This window comes from Dermacentor andersoni, chromosome 6 (assembly GCF_023375885.2).
Source record: "Dermacentor andersoni chromosome 6, qqDerAnde1_hic_scaffold, whole genome shotgun sequence".
Classification (NCBI taxonomy): Eukaryota; Metazoa; Arthropoda; class Arachnida; order Ixodida; family Ixodidae; genus Dermacentor; species Dermacentor andersoni.
In genome coordinates this window covers 29,398,275-29,410,000 of record NC_092819.1, presented here as the reverse complement: position 1 = coordinate 29,410,000, position 11,726 = coordinate 29,398,275, and positions in this window count along the sequence as shown.

Below are 11,726 nucleotides of genomic sequence, written 5' to 3'. Positions count from 1 at the left end.
GTCACATGCCGGAGTCCAATCGCGAAGGTCACCCGGACCAGCCAGAAACTTCGTCTGGGGTGCGATGATGGAGGCAAAATTGCGCACAAAGCTACGAAGAGCAGAGACCGACAAAACTTCGGAGCTCTTTCACTGTAGTCGGCCGCGGAAATTCTGTGACAGCACGAAGCTTGTCAGGGTCTGGAAAGACACCGTCTTTGGAAACGACGTCGCCAAGTATGGTCAACTGGCGGGCTCCGAAGCGGCACTTCTTTAAGTTATGTTGAAGGCCGGCGGTGGCAAGGCAAGTAAGAAATTCGCGTAGACGCGAGAGGTGAGTGGTGAAATTAAAGGAGAAAACCACCACGTCGTCTAAATAACTCGAACACGTTTTCCATTTGAGGCCCGCAAAATATTGTCTATAAGTCTTTCGAATATTGTGGGCGCATTCCATAGACGGAATGGCATTATCGTAAATTCATACAGGCCGTCAGGTGTAGCGAAAGCTGTCTTCGAGCGTTCGGACTCATCCATCGGGACTTGCCAATAACCCTACAGCAAGTCCAAAGAAGAAAAGAATTCGGCCGCATGTACATAATCGATGGCGTCGTCTATGCGTGGTAGAGGGTAGAAATCTTCTCGTGTAATCTTGTTGAAGCGACGATAGTCCACACAGAAACTAATCAAGCCATCTTTTTTAAACTAGTACTACGGGAGACGACCAAGAATTGCAGGATGCATGTATGCATGCAGCGCTGTGCGCTCTGCCATCGCTTCGGCGTGAGACTCCTCCTCGAGCTGCTGATGCCAAGAGCTAGGACTGGTCATAGAGCGCTACATGCACATACCCCACTACAATGCATACATACATACATACATACATACATACATACATACATATATATATATATATATATATATATATATATATATATATATATATATATATATATATATATTGTACTGAAGGTAACTGACATCTGGCTGGTAAAAGAGGAAGTGGGGGTGGATGGTTTCCCAGAGCGCATTATTATTATTATTATTATTATTATTATTATTATTATTATTTTACCGCGCAGGTCGTGGTCTATCCTTTTCAATGAATGTTTACCATTATGGAAGGAATTATCATCATTAACAACGGCCCGTTGGCACTCTGATTTTACTTGACTGCCTTCTAAGAAACCTGCTGCGAAGCTGCCTTTCAGCCTCAGCTCGTTGACCTACACCCAAGTTTTAATTGGTGGAGGTTGCGGATTCACCATCGTAGAACTCCGCAGCCGAATGCTACCATGAGCTTTCTTCATGACTGATCCCGGCTTGTCGCAAGCTGCTCCCGTACACATGACAATCGACTGTCCCCGACGTTATGCAGCTTTGTAAGGATTACGATGATCTGCATAAGCACTGCCCTTTAACGTGCTGTGCTGCTCAAGATTCAGTAGTCTTTTTCACCTGAGATCTTGGAAGCGACGCCACTGATTCCACCGTTTCTGTGCCACAAATAAAGCATTTCATTTGCGAGGAAGTTGCACGTCAACTCGCTCTTGCCTCCCACGCACCTGAGCCGGTGAAATCTTCGTATCCATCGCTTCGTCACGTCATTGAGACGCAAGTCGGCCAGACACTGCCGCCTGCCCCTCCGCAGCTGCCTGTCGCTGCACCGCTGACTTACGCTGCCGCTGTCGCCGAACCACGCCCTTCACTTGTTTTTGAAGCTTACCCCACCACCGGCTCCTACACGTCGCTGCCGCCTTCACGACCAGTTCTCCAACATTATTCGTCCACCGGACTTCCTGTTGCTAAGCCATGGCGTACATTTGGATCGAGAATTTTTTGTGATAGTTGCCACTATTCTGATTGACAATGTTGCCGTATATAATTGCAATCTATGAGAAGGAAATTCATTAATCATAACCGACTACGCAATTAGGGAAAATACAAATTTCAGTTGGACTTGCTCCAGGCGACAGCAAACGAAATTACTTTGGTTCTGTCCAGCTACGTGACATCGCATATTTTTGAAATTTTGGCACAAGTTGCATGGGACACTCTGTATATGTGTTACATATACTATCTTCCCGTAATTATTTCCGCAGCGCTGCACTGGCGAAAAAACTGACGGGCACGCGACCTCTCTATGATAACGTGGGCTGACACATGTCAAATATCTGCACAGTTTTTGATTAGATCTCCGATTCTATCAGCGACCTCCACACGGAGAGTAGAGACAGAAGGAAACAAACTGTAATGAAGCTACTAGTTGCTTTATTTGCAATGAAGGAACGCTTATTTGTGCGCCTACAAGAAGCCTAACTGAACGCTTTCTCTCTTTCTATCTTTCAGCACATATCCTTTCTTATGTTTGGGTTTCGAAGGTGGCATCTTGGCTGATGCAAGTTGCTATATACTCTATTTTTAGTTTCCTGCTACCATGTTAATGAGATAGTCCAGTCACTGTTTACCTGAGTAAGCCAGGCACAGAAACGATATTTGGAGAACCATCGGATTTATTGTTCTTCCTTCTGCGGAGACGAAAAGAACAAAATCAATGCACGTATACGCAAAAAAAAGAAAAGAAAAGACAGTCAAGAATCTAGCGGCGTCTGCGACGCGGCCGTTCTCATTTGCTGTTCACGCGCCCGCGAACTCGACTCGCAGTCGTGGTGGCCATTCGAAAGCCGTTTGGAGCCGAGCCAAGCCCGAGAAACGCGAGCGGTGACCGCCCGACTCCTAGCAACAACCACCGAGTGGTGCAAGAACGCGCGCCTGGCAGGAAAGCGGAGCAGGCAGGGAGAAGTTGGCCGCGCCTGCTCGCAGAACAATAGGCGTCGCGCGTAAACAGTGTGATTTACGCGTCCCCCTTTGACCGCCGACTGGATGACGCAGAGTTGCAAACACTACTATACCGGGTTTCCTTTTCCGTCAGGGCCTAAGCCTCGTCGACGTGAGCATAAACAGAAATGGAAAGCAACATGACTTAAAAAAGGTTTCTGTTTTTGACGAGTGGTTTTGCGCTTAGCGACACCGTTCAGCCATCGTAAAAGTGGCATATATTGCAGTGTCGCGAGCTATGGCAAAAACAGTCGTTGTGCGTCGTAGACGAGCCGTGCTTTTGAGTGCTTTGTTTTTTTCTGTCGGGAGAGGTACTCCGATACTTCCCGTACTCTGGTCCTGGTCAGGAAACAATGTGAAGGAGAGCAGTTGGGCCTTCTATACACTTCTGCCTATTTTACGCCTGTTTTAGTTCGCGTGGTGGCAGGCCGGTTTCGGAAAAAACAAAACAAAAACAAGGACCTTTCAGAATGCCAATGTTGCCAGTCATGCCACTACATATATATAGAATGGGAACCCAGAGAAACCATAGAGTAAACTAATAATTGCATTTAATTGAACTTAGAAATGATAAGGTAGAGGGAAATAAAAGCGGACGGTAAAATAACTTTCTGCCGGTGCCAACCTGTCTTTTTTTTTTCATTTAAACACACCGATTCTCATCGATTCTCACGCGATTTACAAGTGTATTCGGGATTTTTCCGCTGGAGGAATACGTACGCTACAAAAGCATTATTGTTTTGTTTTAATTATTGGGGAATCGCTATAATAGTTCCAGATACGTTGCTTTACATATGCGTTCTTGCAGCTGTTTACAGTCGCCTTTGTTTTCATATAAGATGTGATAACAAATTACCAAACCGACCGCAAAGATGGGGCTTAGTAGCGCTTGTACCTGGTGACTGCTTTATATGCAAATTCGCTGTCATTAGCAGGCGTGAAATGCACCCACAAATGGGAAGGCATTCTTGTAAACAGGCAGAGGAAAGACAGGCACGCACCAAGCAGTGTTATCTCCGATATTGGCGCGGAGAATTGGAATGTATTACCCGCCGCGCAGCAATGTATCGTGCTTATGGTGTTTACTGCGGAAAAAAAAAAGAACCCATACTTATGATGCTAACATGTCTTGCGTTCTGTCGAAGCCCCTATCGACGTAGAATTCGAAAGCGGGAAGCCTGGAACATGTTATCATGTGGACGGTTTCGGTTTATTGAGTTATCCGAGTAATGTTCAGTAGGCTGCTGCGGCTCTCCAAAAAAAAACCTGCTTATCTAATTAAGCCCTTCCCATTCATGCTTATTCGCTAATGTTGCGCATTCGCATTATAGGGCTTTTTATTCTTTTTATTTGTTTATTTAGGCTCCTTGACGCAGCACGAACGCACGCTAACCGAAGCACTGAGACCCTGTTTTGTAACGATTCTTTTAAACATTTTGTTATTCCGGTTGCCCACCCTCATTGACTCACACGAAGTCGCGCCCCCTCTGTGTGTGTCCGTGGGTGTGCGCGTGCGTTCTAATCTTGTTTTGTAGGTTTAGTTTAGTTTAGTACCACTCTGGCGTTCTATACGAGGTCGCATATGCGGCCAGATTCGACGTTTTTCGAATTACTTTGAAAAGGAAAGTGAAGAGAACAGAGACGCAAGCGAGACCAAGAAGGCCAACGCAGCAGGCGTCTTGTCCTCACCACCGCTGTTCTAAATTTAGTTTCAAGGTTGCTCGCAACTTCCTAATATCTGTCCGTTTGCAGATTCCCAACGAAGTACTTCGCTACCTCATCTATAGTTGTCCTGCTCTAGACGCTCATTGTACGTGGTTCAAACCGGTCTCCCGCTGTTCCATCCTGTAACGTCGAAGTGTTGCAGTTTAAGATAGCAACGCCGTAAGCGCATCCCTCGCCTTTTCGATATCGATCCCATCAGGGTGTATCTGACGGGCCCCGGATGGAGTTAGAGAGCAGACCATTTTTTTTTTTAGCGGCGCGCGAACATTTTTGACACTCTGGGCCACAAAATCATGTCCACCCCCCAGGCGCCCGAACAAATGAACGTCACCGCTAGTCCATTGTGGCGTGGGAGCTTTCGTTCGGACGTGTGGCGGGAGCCCTCTCCTGAGGATGGTGGTGGTAGGGGGGGGGGGGGGGGGCTTAGAGGTTAGGAGGGCTTTGTACAGCGTTCGAGAAGGAAAGCGAAGCATGCACACACACAAAGAAACAAAGCGAAAGACGGAGAGAGAATAGAGCAAACGCAGTTTGTTGGCTGTGTCGAAGTGTTGTTTTTTTTATTACGATTTCAGATTCTTAACTTCTGAGTCTTGCATCACAGTTACACCCGAAATATAAAGACTCCTTTCTTGTACGGGAAAATTTGCTACACTCGAATGAAAGTTAGCAAATTTTGGTTTTCAGTTCAAGGAAGGAAGGAAGGAAGGAAAAAGTGAAGAAGAAAAGGCAGGGAGGTTAACCAGTTTAGCTTAACTGGTTTGCTACCCTACACATGGGAGAGGGACGGAGGCGATGAAAGATGGGGAAGGGAGAGAGAGAGAGAGCACACAGCACAGCACACACACATCGTCCGTTAGAGTCCATCAATCTGGCATGGTACGTGATATCACTGTCACAGCCGCTTGTCAAATCCCGTCTCTTTCAAAAACCGAAGTAGTCCCTTCGTCGCCTTCACCTGTGATGTCTTCTGTCGGCGGCATGTGAAAATCGTGTTGAGGCACAATGGTCTAGTGTCAAGGTGCGCTAGAACGGATGCCAGGGACTGTCGCTGAACATTATATTCAGGACAGTCGCACAGAATGTGTTCCAGCGTCTCCTCGCAAAGACAGGCATTGCAGATAGCGTTGTCGGCCATTCCAATGCGAAGTGAGTAAGATTTCGTGAAAGCCACGCCTAGCCATTAGCGATAAAGCAGAGTCACTTCTCTTCGACGGAGTCCAGTTGGCATATAAAGATGCATCAAAGAGGGCAGGTGGTATTGACGGTTGCTCCGGTTGGTCTGGCTGTTTGGTGTGCACCATAGAGAAAGCGTGATCTCCTATGCAAGCACTCGAAGTCTGCTAGCTGCGTCTGATCGTGAAAGCGGTATGGCCTCTTCTTGTACGTCTTCAAGAGCTGCCCGAGCGGCTATATCGGCGTCTTCGTTTCCATTGACGCCGCAGTGACTTGGCAGCCACTGAAAGGTCACGTGGTGTCCTTTCTCCTGTGATGTATGGAGTAGGCATCTAATATCGAACACGAGCTGTTAGAATGGCCCGCGACGCAGAGCTGATAGCACAGATTGTAGGGCTGCCTTTGAGTCGCTGAACATTGACCATTGTCGAGGTGGCTCCCGATTGACGAAACAAAGTGCAGCGCGAAGAGCAGCTAGTTCAGCAGATGTTGATATTGTTGGATGATCAGTCCTAAAGCTTATGGTAATATCTTTTGCTGGGACAACCACAGCACCGGACGAACACTGAATGTTTGTGGAACCATCAGTATAAATGTGTTCACTGTCCGCGTACCTCTCGTGCAGAAGAAGCAGAGACAGTTGTTTCAGCCCAGGCGACGACAGTTCAGACTTTTTCCCGATTCCTGGTACACTGAGATGGACTGTGGAGCTGATAAGACACCAAGGGGGTATCGATGGTTTAGATGCAACGGTGAAGCCCGAGGGAAGTTTGTCGTTGTAATTGATGATAGTTTTAGAGAATGATGCTTGGTGTCTGTCTGAAGGTAGTGCTGCAAGGTAGTGTTGCAAGGTAGTGTTTCAGTTCAAAGTTTGACCACTGGTAATGACAAGAAAATGTCTGTTTTCTCAGTCATCTGAGGATGCAGGTTAAATGAAGAAAAACTTGATTGCTAAGCTTCTTGGTAGTAATGATGGTGATGATAATGATGATGTGAGCATCCTTATTGAAACTGAGTGGTGTCATCAAGCTCGTTCATTAAATTTTTCCAATGTGTCAATATATGCGTCCCTCTTGGCCAATGTGACGTTTGTATATGTTAAACACGCATTGGAGCGCAGGCGTCATGTAAAACGGGATTTTACGACTAGGCAACTTGGGCTTTAGATCCTTTTGCGCTATCTGAGGCATCAAGGCTATCTGCTTTCGCTATGCAAAAAGCAGATGAATCTTGGGAACCAGCATGCTCATGTTTTGTCAAGTGACCAACAAACGCATAAAACCGTGCTGAAAAATTACGAAAACAAACAAAAAAGACCTTACTACGACTCACAGCACCAATCCCTTTAGTGATCGCTTTAGCAAGTTTTCTTTTCGTAATTTTCAACACACAACTTCTAGCATACGCAATCAAATAGCCCGCGGCCAATTGTTTCCCTGATGTAACCAACAATTTAAATCCGATAGACAGCAGAGCCAGCAGACGACACACGTGAAATAAGGTTCTTCCCTAAGAGAAACAAAACTTCGAAATAATTATAATTTATCTCAAGCAGCGGTTAATTTGAATTATTGACAGGGAAGAGCACTTTGTTTTACATATGAATTCCCGAGTGTAGCCCTTATGAATATGCTTCCTCTTTTTGGTCTTAACGTTGCAGCATATGCCTTTGTGACATCTCAAAAGCTGGAAGAACTTCCCGACCAGCGGCCCCTTTCTTTGTCGTTTGCTTCTACTTTACCCTTTCCGCCAGGTAGTCACTGTGCTGACCTTTTGAATTCAAATGCCGCCGACGCACCAGTACCACCCCCTCCACCCCAGTCCCTCCTCGCTCTCTTTCACCTGTTTCACTTCCTCCTTCTCCTCACCGAGCGATGTGTGCTCACGCGCGCCTGCCCGCCCTTTTTATCGTTTTTGTTTCTTTCTGTCGCATGTTTTCATACCTGCTTCTCCCCCTTAGTCCTGTTCTTCCTTTCTTTCTTTCTTTCTTTCTTTCTTTCTTTCTTTCTTTCTTTCTTTCTTATTAAGCGAAAGAATGGCACGGCGGTCTACGCCGGTACGTTCGCGTAGATCCTCGGAGAGTGCGGCTTGTGCGGCGTGGCCCCTCTAGTCATTCGGAAAGGGTGCGCCGCTGATGCAGCACAAACTCTTGCTGAGAATGCACGCCCAGGGCCCGAGAGGCTGCAGGGAGCGGGGCGGGTTCGAGGGAGGTGCGGGCGGCGCAGGCCTTCGTGGCGTCGCCTGGCGAAAGACGCAGCGGGCAGAAGCACATCGCTGTGGCGTCAAAGCCGCGCTCCGCATCCATCGATATCTGATATAGCGAAACCGGCCGTCTATGAGACGTACAGCAGCGTTGCGTTGGAAATGGCAAACGAGAGATGCGGGCATTGGGGAGAAAAAAAGGAACGGGATCGCAACCTCTGCTACGACCTCTCGCGAGTGTTTGCATGACAGGATTGCGCGCAATGTATGGTTGGATGCGAAGCTATTGCTTCGACGAGGGTCGTTTGCGTACTGGGGGCCAGAGGAGTTACTGCGCTCGGCGATACCGTGTTTGTGTATGCGTGTACTCGTGTTGACATGCGCTGCCTTCTTTTGTAACTTTTGAATTAAATGAACAGCCGAAAGGTTAAAAGCGTTTCGGTATCGCATGTCTTTCGAATAAAGTTCACGGAACCCGGCAGATTCCTTTTATACGCGTAAACTTTTGTTACTTGGTTTGTAGACTCGTTCCATTGTGCGTGTTTTCTTTTTATTCAGTCTGTTCAGTAGCGTTCGCTATACTGCGAGAGGAATTCTCTTTTAATGTTACCTTCACTGAAAAACAGCGCGTGGTGCTTGCGCGCGCACATTCGCAGCTGCTAATGTTTGCCCGAGCTCGGCCACACGAGGTTACACGAATGATGAGACACATAATGAAACACAGGAAACTGTCCGATCGCACTCAGGAGCGGAATACCTCGAGGTGAGTGCGCTCTTATTTTATATTTCTTGGTACCTTTAGCTCGCTGAAACCCTGAAGGAATTTAGCATGTTGTCATTCGAAACCCCCTTATTTACACGTTCTCTTGGCATCTCTGCAGCCTTGTTACCGAAATAAGGTAATACGATCATCCGAGGTACGAGTCTTCAGAATGCAAGCCCACCAGTCACATCGAAATAATGTACCTTTTTTGTGCAGAACACAACGTACAAATAGAATAATGATTCATGCGCTTACCTGTTTAGTGCAGCAGTCCTCCGCACATATGGTTTCAAGCGCGTAATTCAATATTCAAGTTTCATTTCCTTTGTAGAGGAAAAAAAAAAGCCTAAAATGAAAAGCCGCCGAAGCAGCTTGACGTGTCTCGAGGTCCGATAACGAAATGGCAGCAGGGAGGGGGAAAAAGGAGTTTGTACAATTTTCACGTACATTATGAATCCGTGAACTGTATTATCGCAAAATTATTGATAAAGGAACTGAATTGTGAAACAAAAGTAAAACTGAAGTACATAACACACTGAAAAGTAAAACAATGCTGTGACAGAAACAGAAACATAAAAGCGTTATAACTCTAGACTACGATGTAGTAATATAAAGTTCACATTAAGTGCATAGCACCCCCCTCCCCCCTTCCCCATTTCTAAAAAAAAAAAAAAGAGTTGGCGAAAAGAAATACCCTAGGTTGGGCTTGAAAACACCACATGTTCAAAATATCTGAGGAACAGTTTTTTTTTTTTTGTACAGGTTTACGTTTTCTCTGAACAATTTGTTAGTGTGTAAGTGTGTTACCAGCCAAGAAACACAAAATTCGGCAGTCGTATGTAGTGCGAAATCGAGGAGAGATTTCGTTTCTCTTTGCGTCTGATGCTTGTATCAGTGCGTTGGGGTTATCAATGAAAGTTGGATTATCAGCTTAGTCCGAGGTAAGCTAAAATTATTCATCACACTAAGTAAGGTTGAGTAGCTCATGGATGGGATACGTTTTATGTTTAATAAAAAATGGTCTGGTGTAAGCTAGGTAATTTGAACCAGAAACTATGCGGATAGTTTTTTTTTTAATTATTTCGTCATGCTGATCACCTTACTACTTACTAGGCTGACGGATTTCTGTATAGCCCCGCATCTCGTGAAAATTTATTTGCTCCCTACAGCCTTTTGTCAGGCTGAGCTGTGTATATTTTTGCCGAAGAACTACATTGCAGACTAGAAAATTCATTAATCTTATACGTGAGCTGTAGAACTCTGCATACCGAAATGAACTGCAAAATGATAAGTGTCCACTGATATACATGTGCTCGATAATCAAGTACGTACTAATATAATAAAACAGGTGTCGTTTTCCGACGCTTCATTTGTATCTACAAAAAGTTTGGAAGCGTATCAGTTCATCTGTTAAAACAGTGCCTTAGAGTATTTTATGGTGGCATGTGCAAAAATGAAAACAAAAGGAATAACAGCAGAAGGAATTGACCGTAACCATTCACCATAAGAAATAGCCTTCTTGAGTCTATCTGGAGTGGGTTGTTTTATTCCACTGTTAATATAACCTAAGTTCTTTCCCAAAAGCTTCATTGTGAACTCAAACGGGTGAACTTCATGTCCTAGTTTTTAGGAATACGTTCGGTAGGCGAAATGCGAAATGAAAAAAGAAGAAAAACACGAGAAGACGAAGAAAAAAGTGAATACAGCATAATAAAATTACAACATGACCGAACAAGTTTTTTGTTGTCACTTTTGTAGGTAACAATTTAGACGTGCTGCGAAGAGAGTTAGATATAGGCAGATTTTCTAAGCCGATTACTGAACTCTTGTTTTCCTTAAGCTCATTCCTTAAGTTCCTTTATAAAATTGGCGTAATCTCTAAACCAACAGGTTGTAACAAAAAAGTATGAAATGCAGTACTGAAGGAAAATACACTGCATACAGGATTACAGGAGATTCAATCTCCTTTCTTTCGAATCAATTTCCTGCTTACCACTGTGTATGGTTGCACACCGGACGTTTTTTTTTTAACCTTGCCAGATTTCTACACCTCCTTTTCTTTCTGTCTTACTACACGGCTTGGGCTGCCTGTGCAATTATAGTGCTAAAATATTGCCCTTTCGTATTCGAGCCGATACGGCGGCCGAAAGTTTACCTCACATGATGCTTGCAACTCTGACATTTCACGACATAATGCACTTTCCGCATCGCTGAGCTCGTCACGCTCGGGAAACAAGCTGAAACGGCATTGAGACAGCAAGGAAAAAAAATGCTTCCACATTATCTCAGTGTGCAAGTGAAAAAAACACAATGATACGAAGTGGCATCGGACTGCACAAAAACTACAGCGCAAAAACACGGCAGTCGCAGTGCCAAAATATGCACACCCTTCGAAGATGGAATCCGAATATTGAGTCGTTCCGGGAACTTCCGGAGCTCTCTCCAGGCGCTTTTCCGGAAACAGCAGCAGTAGTGGCCTTGGCTCCACGTCTCTCTCTGAACGTTGCTCTTTCTATTCTTATTTTTTTTTTGTATTTAAGTGACAAGAACTGCGTCTGACCGTTAGCAAAAAAATCTCTGCACGCCAACCATCTCCGGCAAACGGCTGAGGTGCATAAAGGCAGCGTTACCGTCAAAAAAAAAAAAAAAAAAAAGAACAGAAGCAGAGAGAGAGAAAGCAGAGAGAGAGAGAGAGAGAAGCTGGGCGCTTTCATTTGTCCTTGTAATCACCGCTCATTCGCTTTCTCGCTCATTTCCACAACTCTGTCACGCTCGCTCACTTGCTGCGATTCGCTGACCCATTCACTCCACGTCCTGTTCGTTCGGTGGATCACTCGCCTGCTTACTCGCTAGCCCACTGACACACTTTTCTGCTCACTTATTCACACACACACACACACACAATCACTCGAGCCCTGTCTCGTCCCTTCATTCCAAAACTCACTCACGTGGTCATTCACTGACGCATTCACTTCCTATTCAATAATTCGCACTCCCACTCACTTGGTCGTACTTGCTCCCCAACTCTTTTCAGGTCTTCTGGCACCCC